The sequence below is a fragment of the Eublepharis macularius genome, chromosome 5 (genome assembly GCF_028583425.1).
Source record: "Eublepharis macularius isolate TG4126 chromosome 5, MPM_Emac_v1.0, whole genome shotgun sequence".
Taxonomy (NCBI): Eukaryota; Metazoa; Chordata; class Lepidosauria; order Squamata; family Eublepharidae; genus Eublepharis; species Eublepharis macularius.
Genome location: NC_072794.1, coordinates 11,707,614 through 11,719,675, shown reverse-complemented (window position 1 = coordinate 11,719,675; position 12,062 = coordinate 11,707,614). Strand labels below are relative to the sequence as shown.

Below are 12,062 nucleotides of genomic sequence, written 5' to 3'. Positions count from 1 at the left end.
CTTATCAGAGATCGCTTCCTCGGGGAAGGCCTTGGGAGCGGTTCGTTTGCATACGTCGCCTCCCATCATGCATCGGAAGACACAAGAGGGGAAAATTCCTATTAAAATATAAACTTGGAAAGTTTTATTAAAATTAGAGAGATGTATTGATAGAAATAGAATAAACTGAAGAGAAAAGGATGAATATAAGATTTTTAAAAAATCACTATGACTTCAAAATATAGAAGAATGAGGGTTTAAATACTAAAGCTGCAACACTAAAGCTTGTGCTCGCTTCGGCAGCACATATACTAAAATTGGAACGATACAGAGAAGATTAGCATGGCCCCTGCGCAAGGATGACACGCAAATTCGTGAAGCGTTCCATATTTTGCCTCCCTGCCAACCAAATATTTTCCAGTGTTCTCTGTATGCTATTCTGTTTTGCAAACTTGAGAGGTGTTCCATATTTTGAAAACCCTGAAGGATCCAAAGAAGGAGATGGAGGACACCCTACGCCATCATTTTGCTTACATGCACGGAAATGCAGATCACAGCCTGCTGCGTTCTGTATAAAGCCAATTTCTCATGCAATCAGCGATTCTATTTTCCACCCATATTCACAACTTATACTATTTTACAGGCCAGGTATCTTCCTTGATCCTTTAACTCTCACCATATAAGAACCGTGATTCTTACTTGCTACTACTATTGCCTCTGTCAAAATGCTCATATTAAGAAGGAATTGAGAAAGCAGGGGTGGAGGGCGAGACCTCAACAACTTTTGAAAAGCTTCTTGCCCATGCAAAATATGCTTGGTTTTACTATACATGCCTATAGCGTGTATAAATATGTATCGTGACCAGGTAAAAGCCGGAACAGGCCAAACGAGCATTAAACAAAGAGTAGTACCAAAAAACCCAGTGGGATTTGGTAAAGACTCTTGAACCACACAAATTTGTGGCCTGTTCTGCCTCAGGCCCAATTCAGAAGAAGCAGACAGATAGAGTCTGATGAGGAGAGGAAATTGAGTTACTTTATTCGAATAGAGGGAAGACCATGGATACAACGGCAATAAAAGCCCAGTAAAACCAATCATTCTTCAGAGGTCTGAGAAACATTACATCAACTTTTATCACCTTGGGTTCATTATGTATTCAGTAAGTTATTGGCTGAGTTAGTTATGTGTACATATGACTTAGCATCATTCCATTGGTTTAGCATAATTAGGGGTTGTCCCCTTACTCAATTAACACTTGTAAAAGTTGTTTATCATTTCAAAGAACAAACACTCTTTCTTTGGCAACTTTGATAACAGTTCAAGTATCCATTGGGCAGATGTGTGTCATTTTCACGACTAGTCTGGTTCTGTTCCCATCCTTGATGTAACTAGCAGAACAATTTCCCATTGTTAATTTATTCCATTACATGATATAGGTGCTGGGCAAAGAACATTTCCCCGCATTCCTGAAACAAAGGCTTTAATACAAGTGCCCCAATCTGTGGCAGGATGTTGGCCATCTATCTCTTGCAATGTTGCCAATGAGGGAACTGAGATTCTACAGGCCTGGATCTTAATTGTTTTGTTCTCACAGATTCTAGAAATGCAGTTTCATTTTCTACTGTTAGCACTTTTGTTAGCTTGCAAGGACAAGAGAAAGATGGGTAAGGGGCTTCTCTTAGTGTGGCTGTGTAAAGACAAAAATCATAAAACATGATTACATCTTCATTCATATAGTCATCTTTCTGATACATGTTTGTGCTATATCTAGAATTGCATAAAATATCACTCAGGGACTCTGAGGGCCCCTGCTTACTACTCAGAATTTAGGGGTGGTCAGGGCTGTGTCCCACAATCCCCCCTTTTCTTGTGGGTCAGTGAAAGTTATTCTTCACTGAAACCCACTTAATTTTGATCTTGTTCAGCTTTCAGCCACCATTATCATGCGTTCAGCACGGGGTGGCTGCTTAGGTATCATAGAATGAATTGCATATTTTAACCGTGTGCTTATGAATGGAATGCACTGAACACAGGTACAGATGCAAACAATAATCAAGATCCCAATAGCAATGTAAACAAGGACTGCTTTCAGTCCAGATCCCAAACCATGAAACCAATCTCCTACCCAACCCCAAAAATCACTAAACCACCCATTGCTGATGGGTGATTTGCTTGGCCATATCTTGCAGCTTCTTGATGTGGGATTCAATTGTCTGTGAATGGTCACTGAGGTTCCAACAGCACGTGCCTTCAAACTCCTCACATCCATGGTTGGCTTTCGAAAGCAAATAGTCAGTAGCCATGCGATTTTGTATAGTTGCATGTTCAGTTGCTTTAAGATCTTGCAGCGTATTGTTTAGTGCCTTGGAGGTCTTGTTCATACCTTTAACAACCAGACAAGCAAAGGCATCAATGTTGCAAATGTTCCCTACGGCAAGTCCGGGAACACCGACTAGGAAACCAGCCAGCAAGTCTGCTTCTGTGATGGTGAGGAGTGAGACATGGGAGTTACAAGTTTTATCCAGGACCAAGCTGCGTTTTGGACGGGTGTCCTGCACTTCATATTCAGAGATATAAGAGAAGGCTAAGAGTCCACACAGCATGAACCATCCGGTGGGGAGCTCAGCATTGCCTTCCTTAGATCGAAGCAGGTATATCAGGTTGCATTTAACTTTGAGTCCATGGTCTAGGTTGAAACAGCTCCTCTTTGGATGGGTACACGTAGGAAACAAAGCAGGGGCAAGGGGCAGGTAGTGGAGGAGGAGGAGGGTGAGGGTAGGAGGGAGGAGGTGGGAAGTGAGCCACGCCAGGGAAGAGCCACCCAAATGACCCCATTTGATCTCTGGGCCTCGTCGGTGGGCTGGGTGGTTGGCTGCTGCACGGTGGGTGCGTCCCTCTCAGTGGAGGACTCGGCGGGGGCCATGGTGCGTGAGTACCTTGCTGAGCCCAACAAGCCCCCCCCCTGCCAACTCGTTGGAGTGTTGGGTGAGGAAATCTGCCCGATGGCTGGACCTGTCCATCATCGCTACCAACATCCTGTCCTGCCCTCCCACCAGCGTGCAGAGTGAGCGGTGTTCTCCCACCTGGTAGATTTCCTCCGTCCCCGCTGCACATGTCTGCATCCGGACCTGGTGGACATGTTGACCTTCATCAAGGTCAACCTCAAACTAATGGGGAACCCTTCTGTGGACTTGGACCTACCCGGGCTCTGAGCCACCCTGGAGTTGTAAACCCAGCTCTTCCACAGCGGGCTCAAGCCTCCCTCAGTTCTCGGGGCTCCTTCCATGGCTGGTGACCCTTTGCCCTCCTCTCCCAGACAAGTTCCCATTCCCTCTTTCAACCTCTCCCTCTCTGGATGGTGGCCAAACGACCCCTCCATACAACTTGTCCTGCCCATCCCATCCTTCCTGTGAAAGTAGGAAGGTGGGTGTTTTCCGATGCTCTGTTTTTTGGGGTTGCTGACCTGCAGAAGCTGATGGGAGATGTGGAAGCTGTCCAAAAGCATAAAAGCAGGCTCTAGTAATACCATGGTTATTTCAGTGTCGAAAGGGAGAAGTTTTTCTCCCTCTTTGCTGCTTTCAGCAGGTTTGCAGGGGTCGTCCTGAACCCTTTCCCCTAGTGCACAAGCTGCAGGCACAGTCCCAGCTTCCAAACTTTCTGTAAGAGAAAGGGGTTAGGAAAGTTGGAAGGGAACATTGAAATTAATAGGGGAACAGCAAGGGAGGAAGGAGCCTTGAAGAGAATGGGGGTCATCAGGGGAAACTTCACTTCAGATTCCTATGGGATGAGATTCTGTCCCCTCCCAAACCTTTCGTTTATAATCCTGGTGATTCAGATATCCCCTCTGTGACAACAATATTTTTTTCACGGAGAATCTATTCAACCTTCTGTCTCCATTTATTCCTGTGGTAATAGAGGGATTACTGGAGGATCTTTATAGGATGGCTGATCAAAAGTGCATTAGTGTGGCTTGTAAGAAGGAACTTGTGTTGTAAATAAGGTCCCGATCACAAACTTAATCCCATGAAGTAGAACAAGTCTTTCATTTTGTCTGCAGGCATACCAAGTTCACCCCGTAAAGCTTCAGTTGGGAAGTCTGAGATGGTCTTATTGGCCCCTGGAGGTCCGGTGCTAGACTGAACCTTCCAGAGACTTTGCCGCGTGAGAGAAGGCTTTGCAAGTTCTCCTGCACTTGGCAAATTCCTGTTGAAAGAGGTGTACACATTGAATACGTACAGAGATGTGGGGTTGTTCTAATTTTTACCAGAACCCGTCTACTCTAAATGCTGGCTTTAAATCCTCAAAACCTCCTCTGAAGGCCAAGCGACGTCAGATGCGATAAATGAAATTATGCCCCTGTGAATAACAGGCCAGGCCGAGAGGCGGTTGCTAAGCGACGGGGCACAGCCTCCTCTCTGACCCCCCTCCCCTCCGGTAGTTGTTCAAGTGATCACACCTGTGAGAACTGAACCATTTTCTCTGCAGAGAGAAATCTGAGGGGGAAAGGTAGGACAATCTCCCAGCTGAGGAACTCCCGTCAGAGGGAGAGGCAAGGGCGAAAACCTGGTTGCTGGCCTTCTTCCAGTCCCCGTTCCAAGGGATGGCTTAGGAAGTCCTAACCGGGCCGCCCTAAGCAGAGCCCTGAGACACTGGGGAGCAAGGAGGGCCATCCGTCTTCAGGAGGAAGGGATGCCCATGGGCTTGCAAGGCCCCCTTCTCTGGACGGTTGCGCTGGGAGTGGCCCAGCTGGCTTTTCGAAAAGAAGGCTGCGGTTGCTAACAGGCAGCGTGGGTTCCTCCAGAACAAGTTACGTTGGACTCTCCTTATTTCCTTTTTGGACAGAGGTCCCACTCCTTTGGTGGAGCAGGGAATGTGGTGGACAGAGTTTCTCTTGACTCTAGTAAGGTATTGGATGGGATTCCACACGATCTTGTTGACCAGTTGGTAAAATGTGCTTCGGATGGTGCTACTGTGAGGTGGATTTGCCATTGGTGGCCACATCACGCTCCAAGAGTACTTGCAGGGTTCCTCTGCCTCGTGGAAGCGGAGGGCCTCAGGGACCTGTCCTGGGCCATTGTGTTCTTTAACATCTTTTTAAATGACTTGCATGAGGGAATGGAGGGGATGCTCATTAAAATAAGCAGACAATACTAGATCAGGAGGGAAGCTAATCTAGTAGAAGATTCAGGAAGATATTGACAGGTTGGAAAGCTGGGATGGGCTAAAACGAACCAAATGAATTTCAATAAAGATAAAGGGGCCTTAGTAGACCATCCCCTAAACATGAGTCAGCCATGAGATGCAGCAGCTCGGAAGCAGTGAGATGCAGTTTGCGGTTGCAGCAACACACGTCTGCTGTCCAGATCACGTGGAGGAGCAGTTTCCCTTTGCTCTGCTCTGGTTACGCCTCATTTTGAGTACTGGGTTCCGTTTGGGGCAACACCGTTTAGGAAGGCTGTGGAGAAGCCAGCATGTGTTGGAAGGAAGCTAAAAAGATGGTCTGGGGTCTGGAGCCCAAATCCTCAGAGGAAAGGTTGAAGGAGCTGGGTCTGTTTCTCTTGGAGTGGAGATGACTGTGAGGAGGTGAAACGACAGCCCTCTTCAAGTATATGAAGGGCTGTCACATAGAGAAGGGAGTTGAATTGTTTTCTGTTGCCCCAGAGGGTTGGACCAGAACCAGTGGGTGAAAAATTCAAGTAAAGTGTTTGGCTAAACATTAAGAAGCACTTCCGGAGAGTCGAAGCAGTTCCTCAGGTGGGTTCTCCTCCTCCAGAAGATTGGAAGGAGACACTAGATGGCCATCTATCACCAATGCTGATTCTGTTCCTTCTCTTTCTGCTTCTGTATGGCTTCTAGGCTGTAATTTAGCAACTGTGGCTTACGAGCCATTCTTCTCTGTTTGGTACTAATAGCCTTTCTGCTCTTTGATATTCTTCCAGATGGCTTCCTCCTCAAGGAGCAAACATCTGTTGATGTGAGATTCCCTCCCATTTCTCAGTTTACCTCCTTTCCTTTCTCCCGCAGCCAGGGACGGATCTCAGCAAAGGGATATTCAGGCCCCCAATGAGGATATCAGGGCCTCCTGGCCAGACCTTCTGGCCTGGAAGGGGTTTCTCCTCCTCCCACCAACCCAGAAGGGGCCCCCAGCTCTCCAGCCCGGGCGACCCCCAGGTCTTCTAGGCAGGGGAGAAAAGCTGTGCTTGGGATGCTCCTCCACGCACACACAATGACCCCATTGCCCTCGGGCAAGCTATGAGACATGGTGGCTCATCTGCCTGCATTGCGCACCTCCCTTCACTCCTGGCAGTCAGCCAGTGGAAAGATGAATTGCTCTCAGAGAGTTTTCGGTGAGCAATCGGACCCTGAGCTGCTCAAAGCAGTTGCAGCAGCAGAAAGGCTGACATGATCTGGGAAATGGTGGGTCGAAATCCCTCCTCAGATACCAATTCCCCTTTCGCATTCCCCTTCGGAGCCATGTGGGGGGGGGGAGGACCCACACGGGCCTATGTTTCAGGGCTGATGTTAGGGACGCTGACTGGGAAGCACTTAGGGTTGAATGCTCACAGGTCTCTCACATCTGCTGGCCATTGGACCAGTCGTATTCTCGCACCCTAAGCTGCCTCACAAAGTTGTAAGCACAAGCAGGAGAAGATGTATGCCGCTTTGGATCCCTCCCAGGAAGAAAAGCGGGGTATAAATGAAGCAAATCAATCAGTGAACAAAAATTGCACCCAATTGGGATTGAGAATGCCTCACAGCCTCTGCAAGGAGTTGGTATAGAGGAAGAGGCAGAAGAGAGGAGGTGAAGCAGCAGGAGGCAAAAGGGCGTGCTGCAAGCAGGCCAGGGCTGTGAAGGGGAGAGCACAGTGGAGCAGGAGCAGAAACCGAGCTTCGCCCATCCTAGCCCAGGGGAGGGGAGTGCTGCCACCTCCCCCATGCAGAAAGATGGCACCCAGGAGTGCCCAGGAAAGCCCAGAGTCAAGGTGCCCCTGAGGTGCCCATCCACATGACCCTTCCAGGATCCTTCCAGCCAGTTCCTGCTAAGCCCAGAGCTTTCAGCGGCCCAAAGCCAAGGCAGGCGCCCAAAAGGAGAGAGGCAGCTGCCAGGCCCACTTCTCACCTTCTCGCTCTCTCCTAGGCTTCAAAAACGTGTGGTGAAGTGGTGTGGGGGGGAGAATAAAATCTGCCCCCTGCCCACAAAAGAGCAGCCGCCAGCAGCACCTGGTGAGGAGATGCTCCAGGCCCCTGGGGAGTGTGTTGGGGGGCCAGGCTGACCTGTCAGTCCTGGGAGGGGGGAGGTTGGAAGGTGGAAGGAAACATCAATCTGTCCCTGTCTCACTCTCTCCTCCGTCACTTTCTTCCCAATTTACAAAACCCTGTAAACCAGCAAGAAGATCAGACATGAGAAGAGATGTCTACAACTACGTCCGGGGGCGTCGGCAGGTAAGCCCGTCAGCATCCATGCCCCCTCCAGAAGGCTCAGGGCAATTTTCATTCCCTTGGTGGGCCTCCATGGACCCCCAACGCCACCCATCTTCTTCCACTCCCTCTGGTGTTCTGCAACCTCTCTGTCAAAGAGTAGGAGACCACAATCCCTTAAGAAAGGCCGCTTGGAGGCCAGGTCACGCCAGACACACAGGGGCCCTGCCTGCCCATCTGACTGCTGGACGCAGGGTGCCTGCAGAAGAAGAGGGCGTTTGGGAGCCCCAGGTCCTGGTCCCTTTGGTGAAGAAAGCTTCTTTGCTGCTTCTGCCTCCAAAGGGTGCAGTCTGCTCCCCGTGTCCTTAGGGAATGCCCAGAGGGCTCCAGGGTGGCCAGGGGGGATGTTTGGCCAGGGAGCAATCCCAGCTGGCTTGGCCTGCTGTTCTTCCCTGGGCCAGGAAGGCAAGGCGTGGTAGGAGATCCACACACACCCGCCTTCTTCAGAGGCCCGTTTGGGAACAGAGTCGGCCACTCTCAAGCGAGACGGACTCCTTGTGAATCTGGATGGAAAGGTTGAGACGCCACTTCCCCATCTCTTCAGGGTGGGTCCCAGGAGGGTCCCTGCTCCCCTAACAGCCTGACTCTTGATACTTCCAGGGAACGATCAGCAAGGCAGGCTTCCTGGAGAAGGTCATCTGCCTAGCGGAGCAGGGGAAGGGGAAATACCATCTCCCCTGCCCAAAGGAAGAGGTGGTGGAGAAGATCAAAGTGGGTGGTATGCAACACCTACACACCTTTCGCCGTGCCCTTAAGACGTTATTATTCCAACAAGCGGGGCTGGCCTAAATGTGTTTTAATTGAGTTGTCCTGCTTCTGAGTTAAACTATTTAATATGTTTATATTTTATATTCTTATTGTTTTATATTTGTATGTTTTATTTTTGCTGTACACCGCCCTGAGTCCTTCGGGAGATGGGCGGTATAAAAATTCAGTTGAAGTTAAAGGACCAGCTTCCAGTGGCAAGAGGGTGGTGGGAGATCCTGGGGGGGGGGGGAGGGAGATCAGGGCAAGGCAAGCTTGTGGCTGGAGCAGACAGAAGGGCAGGGGAGATGCTGTGAATGATCCTGTGGTTAGACCGGGGGGGCCAAAAGAGCCCAGGAAAAGGGCCTGGCCACCCTTTCAAGGAAGGAGCGAGAGAGAGCAGAGCAAGGGCCACTGGCACAGGTGGGGTGGGGCTGCTGTCTTCCCAGAGGGGCAACTTGCCCCTCAGAAGGCGATGGCAAGCGGCGCCAGGTGGAGGCTCGTGCCCAGAGTCTTGCTGCGGACAGGGCAGGTAGGGGGCAGGAGAGAAGACTGTGGGGGGGGGGGCAGGCAGCCTCTCTGCGATGGACTCCCCTCTTCCGGACATCCTTGCCTGCTGGCCATTGGCTGGGACTCAGCATTCTGCAGTTGTTTCTGCTTCCTATTTTGTGGCATTTTACATTCTGGGTGATCTCAGGGTTGTGCTTTGAGTGGGTGGAGTTTGAGTCCCGCAATGCATTCCCTTCCCAGAGAGTAATTCCTGCTCTGAGGATTTGTGTGCAGTGCTAAGGAAGGCCCAAGAGCCAAGCCCCCCACACCTGTGGGGGGGGGGAGTGGGAGACAGGAGCGTTTGTGCAGCTGGAGCAGCCCTGCTAGAGGCTACGGTGGGCTAACTGCCCGCTGTTTTTGCCTCTTCCTCTCTCCTAGGAACGTCATGATGTCGGACTTCTTCACCACCTCGCCCCTGCTTCCACTGTGCATGAAGGCTGTGACCAGCCTTAGGTATGCCTTCCTTGGGGGAATGATTCTTCCTGGCCAGCAAGGGCTCAGAAGTCATTTGAGCCCCCCGAGGGAAGCCTGGCCCTTGGACCTAGACGCCCTCTTCGGCTTCTCTGTCCCGACTGGCATCTCTTGGGCTTTGCTGCAGCTTCCCCTCAGTCAGTGTGTGGACCTGGGGCTTTGGCGAAGTCTTGGCTCGGGGGAGGGGGCAATCCCAGAGAGTTCGTTCCCTCCCGCACACGGCAGAGTCCAATTGTTTCTCCTCTGCCTTGCCAGCAACTTCCTGCCAGTGCTTCCCATGGACCTGGAGAGGTCGATTGTGACCTGGGCTTTCCGGGTCATCGTAAATGGAAGCCCAGGCCACGAAGATGCAGCCGGCCAGGTATGTTCCATCCGGAGGGGCTTTCTGAGAGGAGGGGTTGTCCTCTGTTGAGGAACCCAGGGCTGCCCCAACTAGAATCTCCCAGCAGGGACCCCCAGGAAACCCCAAAAGGGTCAGCGGGCAATCAAGGTCTGGTAGTGACTGTCAACAGCCTCTCTGGTTACCCCCAGAGCTTAGAGTTCTAGAGGCAAGCCTCCAGCCCTCAAGGCACTAAACAAGCAAAAGTCAGCCCTGCAAGGTAGGCACCCCACAGACTGAGTTTCAAGACAAATGATCTTGGTAGCATGTGGCAAAATGGCCAAAGAATGGAATTGGGATTTGAGCACCAACACCATGAATTCCACCCCCAATTCTACGTAATAAAATGTATTAAAGAAGCCCTAGCCAAGTTATCACGAAGAATAGAATAGTGCAGCAAGCAAACAATATCTTCAAAGGCTATCTCACTAACCTAGCATAGACTAAAGCCTCTAACCTAATTCCAGATGTTGCCTTCAGGCAATCAGCAGGTTTCAAGATGCCAAGTCCAAAAGGAATCCGAAGGTGCCGAAAAGGCTCTCTTTGAAAGGCACTCTGCCCACGGGATGCCCGTAAGTTAGCCCATCAGAGGGCAAGCCTCCGAGACTAGTTTGGCAGTTCCTATTCCTTGCACGTGTGAGGGAAGAAGAAAATCCTTGGGGTGGGGGGCAGGTCCCAAAAAGCTGTGTGCTCCTTGGTGGGAATGCACGAGCCGGGCAGCCCAAGTCCTTCGAGCTCCAGAGCCGAACGGCTCCAGAGACAGGCAGTTCCTTCTCAGTTGGGAGCCTTGGTACCAAACGGGTTCCAGCCTCCCAAGGAATTCTTCTGCTTCACCGATTCCCCAAGGGGACACAGGAAAGAGGCCTCCACTGGAGTGCCTCCACCAGCCAAGAGCCAAATTCCAACTGACAGCTTTTTTGACAGGAAGACAACCAAGGGAGTTTCCTGACCCCCTCTTTCCTTTTAGACTCTGCAGCGCCAGTCCGAGGAGGCCGTGCTGGAAATGGTGCAGGGGCTGTATAGGGGGCTGCCCACTGTTCTGCATCTAGTGGGACTACTTGGCGTAAGAGTGTGGGAGAAGAGGGGATGGAGCAAACAGGGAAGAGAGGCTCCCCGGGGGCCAGGAGAGGCAGTCCCAGAATGCGTGCAGGCAGAGATCCCACAGGAGCAGAGTCCCCTGAGGGGATTTCTCTGCAGAGGAGCAAAGTCTTGGGTGGGCACAGCTGTGGGCACAGAGCTCGGGGACTGACTCGGAAGCGTTGCTTCTCTCCACAGCATCTGTCCTACTGGATGCAGAGCAGTCGGGCAGGGGTGAGAGCCAACGCCCTCTCCCTATATAGCAGTCTGCTCTCCTATGCCTGCCGCCTCCTCGCCTTTCATGTAAGTGTCCCCACTCCACCCCACTCTGCCTGGGCTTTGAAGGGAGGGCCGGGAGGCTTGGTCTTACTTGCCAAGGACCTTGCCTAAGTGGGGGCTGCCTTTACCTGGCTCTCAGCCCATGCTCCTGCCCAGCCCCTTTGGACTCCTCCCAGGAGAGGCTCGGCTGCCCTCTCCTTGCCTGCAGCACAGAATCCCAAGAAGAGCCGTTCTGCTGTGTTTGGAGTGGGGGCAGAACGCCAGGGGTCAGACTTTGGAGCAGAGGACAAGGCTCTGCGGGAGGTGGGGAATGCAAAGGGAGAGGGGTCAGTGCAGAGGAACCCGGCAGAGCGGATTGAGCCAGTGCAGGTCGGCAGCCAAAATGAGGCTTCAGAAGATCTCTGCGGTTAGAGGGGGAGCTGCCTTAGACCCCAGTCCACCCCACAGGGGTTGCCCTAGATGAGAAGGGCGATCCTGATGACTGAAGAAATCCACCCGATGCTACGAAAGGCTTGGCAGGCATTCTCTCAGGCTTTCTAATGGGAGAACAGAGAGAGAGGCTGAGAAGCGAGGTGGTGGTTATAGACCAAGTGGATTTCCCTGAGAATCGTATTCTGGGTCCCAAAAGAAAGGCGGCAGAGGCCGCTTCAGAGCAGAGAATCCAGAGAGCAGACAGAGGCCCCTGCCTTGTCCCTGGGCCGCCTCGACAGGATGGGTGTCCTCAGTGCTAAGAACTGGGGCCCCATTCAGACCCTCAAAAGACCACCAGGCGGGATGTCATGAGTCAGCCCCAGCCTCGACTGCCCACCTTACCTATTGCCTCAGAGTCCTCCTCAGAAGATGAGCAGGAAGGGCCAGAAGGGTCTTCTCTAGAGCCAGAAGACCCTGCAGAAGCAATTGGAGAGGAAGAGCAGTCAGAAACCACTGCTGCTGCTCCAGAGGGAATTCAGCAAGAACAGCCAGAAACCTCCACAGAGGCTGTAAGAGACAAAGACTCCCCCAGGGCAAAAGCGAAACCCGAGCACCTGGGGCCAGCTGAAAGGAGGAAACTTAGAGATAAGACAGCTCTGCTGGAAAGACGGAGGAGTGGCCGTTTAGAGGCAC

The 12,062-nt window shown here is 51.6% G+C and overlaps 1 non-coding gene across 1 annotated transcript; it reads left to right on the top strand.

The window, feature by feature from the left end:
* Nucleotides 1-266: 266 nt before the first annotated feature.
* LOC129331532 (U6 spliceosomal RNA) lies at nt 267-373 on the top strand. Its single transcript, XR_008597185.1, has one exon. It is a non-coding gene; the product is annotated as a U6 spliceosomal RNA (small nuclear RNA).
* Nucleotides 374-12,062: the final 11,689 nt, after the last annotated feature.